Below are 9,756 nucleotides of genomic sequence, written 5' to 3'. Positions count from 1 at the left end.
GTGGAGGTTGCAGTGAGCCAAGATTGTGCCACCTCACTCTAGCCTGGGCAACAGAGTGAGTGAGACTCCATCTTTAAAAAAAAAAAAAAAAAAAAGCAGAGAAAGTATGCAGGGAAAAGTGATTATGGGGAGCCTCCCTGAAATATTTGAGCCAAAACCTAGATATGAGAGGGAGCTGGCCCTAAGTGAAGGGGCAAAAGTGTTCTTGACGGGAGGACCAGCAGACTCAGAGGCTGAGCAAGCAAAGGGATTGGGACGTAGCTGGAACATCCATGAGACCAGGAGGCATGACAAGGAGTGGAAAGGGCATGTTAGTTAAAAAGGCAAAAAGAGATGTGGATTTTTTTCTAAGCAGAATCAGTTATCATTTCTTTTTCTTTTTTTAAAGTTTTTTGTAGCTATGTTGCCTCATGTTGGGCATGGTCTCAAACTCCCAGTCTCCATTATCTTGAACATATACCACAAGGTCCTATATGAGTTTGATGCACCACAAAAGACTATGGGATTGAAGGGCACTCAGTCAACTGGTCCACCTTGAAATCCTTCTATCCCACCATGGTTCAAGCAGGCAACAAAACACAAAGGCTCCTGTTGGCCTTGACCATGCAGGCCTATATACACACACACACACACACACCTCACACCCCTGTCCCCTTCCATCTTTTCCTTTAGGTCTAAACACAAGCAGGCTGTCACTCCACCTGCCCCCTTGGTAGTACCTCCAGCTGAGGACTCTTAGTCCCGTTATGATCCTGGGTAAAATGGGGTCTACACTGCAGGTTTCTGCATTTTTAAATTTTTATTATTATTATTTTTTGAGATGGAGTTTCACTCTGTCGCCCAGGCTGGAGTGCAGTGGCACGATATCAGCTCACTGCAACCTCTGCCTCCTGAGTTCAAGTGATTCTCCTGCCTCAGCCCCCCGAGTAGCTGGGATTACAGGTGCGTGCCACCTTACTTGGCTAATTTTTATATTTTTAGTAGAGAGGGGTTTCACCATGTTAGCCAGGCTGGTCTTGAACTCCTGACCTCAAGTGAGGAGTTCCTGACCCACCTTGGCCTCCCAAAATACTGGGATTATAGGTGTGGGCCACTGCACCCATCCAGGTTTCTGCATTTCTGTTGATGATTTCTCAGCACTTATCCCAACTATAATTTTACTAGCATTCATGTGACTATTTGATTAGTATCTGTTTCCTGAATGTGTCTTGTCTGCTGACTCTGGTAGGGTAGAGTCTGAACCGGTCTTAGCCACCAAGTCTTCCCCAGCACTGAGCACAGGGCCTGGCCCAGGGTAAGTCACACCCATACCCACACCCCCACACAAGCTATTTAAATGTAAAAGTCTAAATACATACAAACGTAGAAAGAATATAATGTACCCTCTGTGCCACACATCATACAATTTGAGTGGTCAACTCATTCCTAATATTATTTCTTCTACACTCAACCCAGTGAAGCAAACTCCAGCCATCGTATCACTTGATACATACTCGAGTGATACAGAGTAAGTGAATGAATGACTGCCTCCTACTATAACAGACAAACTAGGGGCTTAATTCTTGCTCTCACTGATTTTACTGTCCATACTAGACAGACAGGGAGAGTTGAGGAGGGGTCACCTAAATGAGTCAGTCAGTTTTGCCACCAAGTTAGCAACTCCGATAAAATTTCAGATGAAACTAAAACTATTGTCTAAAGTGAATTTCCTTTTCCTCATATTGATTGGGCTTTAACCCTTCAGTCCTGTCCTTGCCATGGCCACATTCACCAAGAGCTGACTATAAAGGAAGGGAGGGTTACATATTTCCCACAATCTCTTTCAAATAAAAATCTTGAAAGAACAAGTTTCTTTCCATAAAATAAGACATGTGGCCTTTTACACAGAAAAATAAGGAATGCCTTGGAAATTAGTATTACCACGTGCTCCCTCAAGGGCCAATCTACATTACACCTATTTTCTCTATTTTCACATTTATGAGAACTTGTTCCAAATCAGTCTGGTCTTTTTGAAATGCCATTACAGTTTTACAGACATTGGACAAAACTGTCATAGACTGTGATGCTCTCGGCGTCCAGCACAAGGAGTGATACTCGTACCCAATGGGTTTGTTTGATGTCACCTGCCTTCAAGGTCCCAAAAGTGTGCATAAAAATAACAATTTGAAATGCTGACAAGCAATCACACTTAACTATGTCTTTTTTACTGTAAAATATATTCATTACTTACATTTTGTAAATTTTTTATAAGCACAAGGAAAAAGTTTTAAGCCTTGTCTTTAAGCCTAGTACAAGGGTGTCCAATTTTTTGGCTTCTCTGGGACACACTGGAAGAATTGTCTTGGACTACACATAAAATACACTAACACTAACGATAGCTGACCAACTAAAAACAAAATGCAAAAAAACTCATAATGTTTTTTAAAAGTTTATGAAGGCTAGGCGTGGTGGCTCACACCTATTACTAATCCCAGCACTTTGGGAGGCCGAGACGGGCAGATCACGAGGTCAGGAGATCGAGACTATCCTGGCTAACACAGTGAAACCCCATCTCTACCAACAATACAAAAAATTAGCCGGATGTGGTGGCGGATGCCTGTAGTCCCAGCAACTTGGGAGGCTGAGGCAGGAGAATGGCATGAACCCGGGAGGTGGAGCTTGCAGTGAGCCGAGATTGCGCCACTGTACTCCAGCCTGGACGAAAGAGCAAGACTATGTCTCAAGAAAAAAAAAAAAAGTTTATGAATTTGTGTTGGGCCACATGTTAGACAAGCTTGGCCTAAAGATAAGTCACATTTTGGAGTCTATTCTTCCCCATGTGTGTATGAGTTGGGGGTGGGGGGAGGGAGGGTGGTGAGCGGCATGATTACAAGTTCAGGCTCCTGAATCAGTGATAGATTCCAATCTGGCTCTGCTATCTGCCACCCACATAGCCTCAGGCAAGTTGCTTCCCTCCATAAGCCCATTTCCTCTTCTGTAAAGCGGTACTGAAATGACTGCCTGATGGGGTGACAGCGAGGCTTTAAAAACATGAAGTGGGGCTGGGCACAGTGGCTCACACCTGTAATCACAGCACTTTGGGAGGCCGAGGCGGGGAGATCACCTGAGGTCGGGAGTTTGAGACCAGCCTGACCAACATGGAGAAACCCCATCTCTACCAAAAATACAAAAGTAGCCACGCCCATGGTGGCACATGCCTGTAATCCCAGCTACTTGGGAGGCTGAGGCAGGAGAATCGCTTGAACCTGGGAAGCAGAGGTTGCGATGAGCCAAGATCGTGCCATTGAACTCCAGTCTGGGCAACAAGAGCAAAACTCTATTTCAAAAATAAAAATAAAAATAAAAAGATGAAGTGAGGGACCAGGCATGGTGGCTCATGCCTGTAATCCCAGCACTTCAGGAGGCTGAGGCAGGAGAATCACTTGAGCCTAGGAGTTCAAGACCTGACTGGGCAACAGAGCGAGACCCCATCTCTACAAAAAATTTAAAAATTAGCTGGGTGTGTGACATGCACCTACAGTCCCTGTGGGAGGATCTCTTGAGCCTGGGAGGTCAAGGCTGCAGTGAGCCGTGATTATGCCACAGCACTCCCGCCTGGGCAACAGAGCTGAGATTCTGTCTCAAAAAAAAAAAGAACTTAGCCCAGGGCCTGTATGCAGCAAGCACTTAAACGGTATAGCTGCTGCTACTCGGGTTTTCAAAAAAGAGCTGCAAAAAACTCTAGGTTCTGCAGGAGAGCCCTCTCAAGAACCTGCCCAGGAAGTGGGTACACCTGTCCCCACCCCCACAGTAGGAGTCAGAATCAGGGACTGGACAGGATGGGGTTCCTGGAGGAAGCTCACAGCACCAGCAGCCTCTGAGTCACAGCTCAGCCCCTCCCTGGCATATCCCTTTGTTTGCTGGGAGTTGAGCTATGACTCACATGAGCTCTGGTCCTGGGCTGGGCACATGTGACCCAGGGTCCTGACTGCCCTGCCCACAGTCACTGAGAAAATTCTTTGTGCAGGCTCACCTTTCCCTCATCTCCCCTGCTCTTCCTGCTCCAGCAGCATCAGATCCCAGCCTGCAGTATCAGACCTCACAGGGAGCCTCTGGTGTCTTGTGGGTAGTTTATCAGCCCCCACCACACACACACACACACACACACACACGCGCACACACGCACACACCACCACTTTTTTGGCCTGTGCCTGTTTTTTCACTGTGCTACATTTTGACGTAACTTCAATCTATAAAGAAAAAGTCCAGAAGAGCCACTGTAGTACACTCCAACTCCTCTTACACTTTTTTCTTATAGTGGTAAAATATAATATCAAACATACCACTTTAACTATTTTTAAGTGTACAGTTCAGTGGCATCTAGCACATTCACCATGTTGTACAACTCTCACCATTATCCATTTCCAGAACTTTGTTGTCATTCTAAACAGAAACTGTGTATCCATTCAGCGGTAACTCCTCCTGCACCTGCCCCTCTCCCAGCCCCTGCTGTATTAATACTTCTCTCTCTAAACTTGCTATTCCAGGTACCCCCTGTAAGTGTCCTTCTGTGACTGGCTTTTCTCAGGTAGCGTAATGCTTTCATGGTTCATTCATGTTGTAGCATGTGTCAAAAATTTCTTTTTTTTTTTTTTTTTTGGTAATGTGGTCTGGCTCTGTCATCCAGGTTGGAGTACAGTGGCACAACCATAACTCACTGCAGCCTCGAACTCCTGGGCTCAAGAGGTCCTCCCATCTTGGACTCCCAAAGTGCCAGGATTACAGGTGTGAGCCACCTCACTCAACCAGAAATTCCTTCCTTTTTAAGACTAAATAATATTCCATTGTATGTACATACCACATTTTGTTTATCCACTAATCTGTCAATAGACATTTGGGTTATTTCTACCTTTTGGCTATTGTGAATAACACCGCTGTGAATATGGGAATGCAAGTATCTGTTTGGGTCTCTGCTTTCATTTCTTTGGGTATATACCCGGATGTGGAATTGCTGGACTATATGGTACCTCTATGTTTAACCCCTGTTACACTTTTAGGATTCTGGCAGTCACCATAGCTAACTCAATGAGCACTCTCATCTTACGTTACTCACCACTCTAAGAATTTTTATTAACTCATTCAGTCCTGAAAACAACTCCCTGAGGTGTGGTATAATTATTTGCATCCCCATTTTACAGACAAAGAACCTGAGGTGAGAGAGGTCCTCCTTCTCAGATGGCAGCGTCAGCATCTGAGCCCTCACAGGTTCAGATTTAAATTGTTTCTCTGGTTGTGACAAAAACAAGGTGCTGCTCTGCCTACCAGCATTTTCTGCCCTGAATAATGGCCTTTGGGAGGGTTTCCACATCTTTCCTTGCTCTAGACTAAGGATCAACTAAAAAAAGAGAGTGAGGCAGGGATGCTCCACTGGATTGGATCTGTCTAGACTCACTGCTAGCAGTGAGAAATCCAACTCCATCTAGATGGGTGAGAAAGGGGATTGTAGGAAGGTCCCTGGAGCAGCTCGAACAGTCATGTGACTAGATCCAAAGACAATGTGCCCAACCCTCTCCACGCGCTGTCACCACTCCACACTCTGGGCCTGTCCTAACTGCTCTAACGCTGGGTGAGTGCCTTCAAGCACCTTCTCTGCCACTTCTGAGTGGGTTAGGATGACGGTGAGGAAGCCCACGGCCTGGCATGGCTGGCTTGTGTCTAGCTCCGAACCAGCTACCATAGCCAGGGGGAGGGGAACCATGATAGGCCCAGCCAGGACCACAGCCCCCACTCGGGCTCAGGCTGGGCTCAGGAGCATGGGGGAGCTCAGGAGCATGGGGGAGCCTTTCAGAGAAGAGGGAAGGAAGCAGGGCAAGTGCCCAGCACAGATGCTGCGTAATCTACAATAGCAAAAGATTGGAAGCTGCCCAGTAGTACTGAACAAAACAAGGTTAAATAAAGTTGCTCTAGCCACTCAGCAAAACACTATGAAGCTGTTTAACAAGCAGGAATATCTGGTGTGAACGACAGGACTCGCTCTTTCTCTGTCCACACACATGCACACACACACAACAAACATACACACACACATACATACACATATGTAATAATTCACAGGTAAGAAAAATATAGGCAAGAATTATATCATAATAGAAGAATCAAATGGTTTTTAATCTGTTTACCAAACTTTTCTTTACAGATTCAACAAATTATTGTCTGTACCAGGCAAGGTGCTGGGGACATGACAGGGAACACAATAGAAGAAAAATTCCTGCTCTCATGGAACTGACGTTCTAGTGGGGGAGGCAGATGACAAGATAAATAAGCAAAATATACCTTATATTGGATAACGATAGTGTTAGGAGAAAAAGCAATGAAGGCAGAGGGGAAGTTGGGATGTAGTGGTAACAGTTTAGATACGATGACCAGGAGAGGCTGGAGGAAATGAAGGACCAAGCTCTGCAGACATTGGAAGAGGTGCATTTTGGGCAGTGGGAATAGCAGGTGCAAAGGCCCTGAGGTGCCCACGCAGGGAACAGCATGGAGGTGATGTGGCTGAAGTGGGGTTATGATGGGGAAGGGCAAACTAAGAGAGGAGTCAGAGAGGAAATGTGGCCAGATCACATGGGGCCTTGCAGCCACCCTAAGGGCTTTGGCTTTTGTTGCAGTGAAATGAGAGCTATTTGAGGGCTTTGAGCAGAGAAGTAGCCAACCCTTTAGAAGGTTCCCTCTGACTCTGAGTTGAGAACAAGCTGAAAGGAGGTAAGGGCAGAGGCTTGGAGGACACAGTCATTCAGGTGAGAGGGGAGAATGACCTGGAGGGTGGTAGGAGAAGGAGGGGAGCAGTGGCCACTCTCCAAGTATATTTTGAAAAAATACAGTGGGGTCTTTTGACAAGTGTGGAGAAGAGAGATACAAAAGTCAAAGACAGGCCGGGCGCGGTGGCTCAAGCCTGTAATCCCAGCACTTTGGGAGGCCGAGACGGGCGGATCACGAGGTCAGGAGATCGAGACCATCCTGGCTAACACGGTGAAACCCCGTCTCTACTAAAAAATACAAAAAAACTAGCCAGGCGAGGTGGCGGGTGCCTGTAGTCCCAGCTACCTGGGAGGCTAAGGTAGGAGAATGGCGTAAACCTGGGAGGCGGAGCTTGCAGCGAGCTGAGATCCGGCCACTGCACTCCAGCCTGGGCGACAGAGAGAGACACTGTCTCAAAAAAAAAAAAAAAAAAAAGTCAAAGACGATGCCCCAGCCTTTGGGCCTGAGCAACCAGGAGGTTGGGGTGCTCCTTAACAGAGATGTGGGAAGAGGATCAGGAGAGTGGGGCATCCTGGAAGCCAGGTGAGACACGGCTTCGAGGAAGAGAAGGTGACCAACTCCATGAAACACTGCTGGCAGCCAGGAAGGATGGCAACAGAGAACAGGCCATTGGGATGAGCAACCAGGCACTCATCGGAGACCTCGGGAAGAGATGTCTGGGGAGAGGGGAGTGGAAGCCAAGCCTGCCTGAAATGAGGGGCTCAAAAGAGAATGGGATAGCAGCATTATTCACAATAGCCAAAAGGTGGAAGCAATTCTGTATTCACGACAGATGAATGGTTGAACAAAATGTGGCAAATGCATAGAATTGAATAATATTCTGCCTTAAAAAGGAGGGAAAGTCCATGCCAGCTGTGCTGGCTCACGCCTGTAATCCCAGCACTTTGGGAGGCCCAGGCAGGGGGATTGCCTGAGCTCAGGGGCTCAAGACCATCCTAGGCAATGTGGCAAAACCCTGTCTCTACCAAAATTATAAAAAATTAATCGGGCATAGTGGTGCATGCCTGTGGTCCCAGCTACCCGGGAAGCTGAGGTCAGAGGATTGCTTGAGCCTGGGGGGTAGAGGTTGCAGTGAGCTGAGATTGTGCCACTGCAGCAATCAGTGACAGAGTGAGGCCCCATCTCAAAAAACAAAACAGAAAACCAAAACCCAAGATGGAAATTCTTTCTTTTTTTCTTTTTTTTTTTCTTTTTTTGGAGACAGGGTTTCCTTCTGTTATCCAGGCTGGGGTGCAGCGGCAAGATCATGGCTCACTGCAGCCTCAACTTCCCTGGCTCAAGCGATCCTCCCACCTCAGCCCCCAAGTAGCTGAGATTATAGGTGCATGCCACCACACCCAGCAAATTGTTGTATTTTTTTGTAGACAGGGTATCACCATGTTGCCAAGGCTGGTTTTGAACCCCTGGGCTCACCGCCCGCCTCCTCGGTGCTGGGATTACAGGCATGAGCCACCATGCCCAGCCCAAAGGAAGGAAATTCTGACACATGTTACAACATGGGTGAACCTTGAGCACATTATGCCGAGTGAGATAAGCCAATCACAAAAGGACAAATACGGCAAGATTCCACTTATATGAGGTATCTAGAGCAGTCAAATTCAGAGACAGAAAGTAGAATGCTGGTCGCCAGGGGCTGGGGGCAGGAGGGAATGGGGGTTACTGTTTAATGGATACAGCGTTTCAGTGTCACAAGATGAAAAACTCTGCAGATTGGTTACACAACAATATCACTATACACAACACTACTGACCTTAAAACTTAAAAATAGTCAACACAGTAAATTTTACGTTATGTGTGTTTTATCACAATTTTTTTGAGAGACAATGGAAGGCAAAAAATTAGTCAGCAAGTCCAGACAATTCTTTCAAAAAGTTTTGCTCTAAACTGAAGAGAAATGGGTGTACAACTGTAGGGAGAAGTAGGGTGGAGAGAGGGTTCTATTGTTTTTAAGTTGGGAGAAATAACTGCGTGTTTATTTGCTGACGGGACTGATCCAGTAGGCCACGCTCTTAAATGTTGAAATTACTTGCAAAAGGCCGGGTGCAGTGGCTCACGCCTGTAATCCCAGCACTTCGGGAGGCCAAGGTGGGCAGATCACTTGAAGTCAGGAGTTCGAGACCAGCCTGGCCAACGTGGTGAAGCCCCATCTCTATGAAAAATACAAAAATTAGCCGGGTGTGATGGTGCGCACCTGTTGTCTCAGCTACTAGGGAGGATGAGGCAGGAGAATCACTTGAGCCTGGGAGGCAGAGGTTGCAGTGAGTCGAGATTGTGCCACTGCACTCCAGCCTGGGCAACAGAGTGAGACTCCATTACAAAACAAAAACAAAAACAAAAAGTACTTGCAAAAGAAAAACTGTATTTTAGGATGATTAATATTCTGGAACTAGTGGCGGTATTTGCACTACCTTATGCATTTGCTAAAAAACAGATTGGGTACTTCAAAAGGGTCAATTTTGTGGTATGTTAATTATACCTCAATAAAAATAAAATAAAACAAAAGCGATAATAAATGTTTAATGTCTTCCGAATACCATGTTCTCATACAGGCCGAGTTCCCACCCAGGCAGCCCCAGATACCAATAGTTTCTGTGGCCAGTGACCCACTACAGCTACGTGGTAGCCTGCGGAACAGGTGAGGCAAGGTCAGCCTCATTATGGCTGAGTCACAAATGCTGCATTAGCACACACAACCCCCTACAGCTAGATCTACGGAGCATGCACCAATTTGCTGCAGATAGATGGCACCTTTTACTTAGTTAGGCCCATGAACTCTCAGATCTTCAATCTTAAAAGGAAATCTAAGAACTGGGCACGGTAGCTCACACCTGTAATCCCAGCTACTCAGGAGGCTGAGGCAGAAGGATCACTTAAGGCCAGGAGGGCAACATACTGAGACTCTGTCTCAAAAAAAAAGCAAAAACCCTAAAATGTAAGAAAAAATCATTTCAATCAGAACAA

At 46.4% G+C, this 9,756-nt stretch overlaps 2 protein-coding genes across 2 annotated transcripts in view; one reads left to right on the top strand and one right to left on the bottom strand.

Annotated features, from left to right (window-relative positions):
- Positions 1-9,756, bottom strand: part of ARHGEF3 (Rho guanine nucleotide exchange factor (GEF) 3) — a 353,065-nt gene that overhangs the window by 326,558 nt on the left and 16,751 nt on the right. The window lies entirely within an intron of this gene.
- SPATA12 (spermatogenesis associated 12) overlaps positions 3,981-9,756 on the top strand; it is an 18,285-nt gene continuing 12,509 nt past the window's right edge. Inside the window, exon 1 of the mRNA XM_011998416.1 lies at positions 3,981-4,101. The gene's annotated coding sequence lies outside the window, so the exon portion shown is untranslated. The remainder of the gene's footprint in view (positions 4,102-9,756) is intronic.

The sequence above is a fragment of the Mandrillus leucophaeus genome, unplaced genomic scaffold (assembly GCF_000951045.1).
Source record: "Mandrillus leucophaeus isolate KB7577 unplaced genomic scaffold, Mleu.le_1.0 Scaffold57, whole genome shotgun sequence".
In the NCBI taxonomy this organism is placed as follows: domain Eukaryota; kingdom Metazoa; phylum Chordata; class Mammalia; order Primates; family Cercopithecidae; genus Mandrillus; species Mandrillus leucophaeus.
The sequence above is the reverse complement of the archived record's forward strand: the minus strand, read 5'-3'. Positions and strand labels throughout refer to the sequence as shown.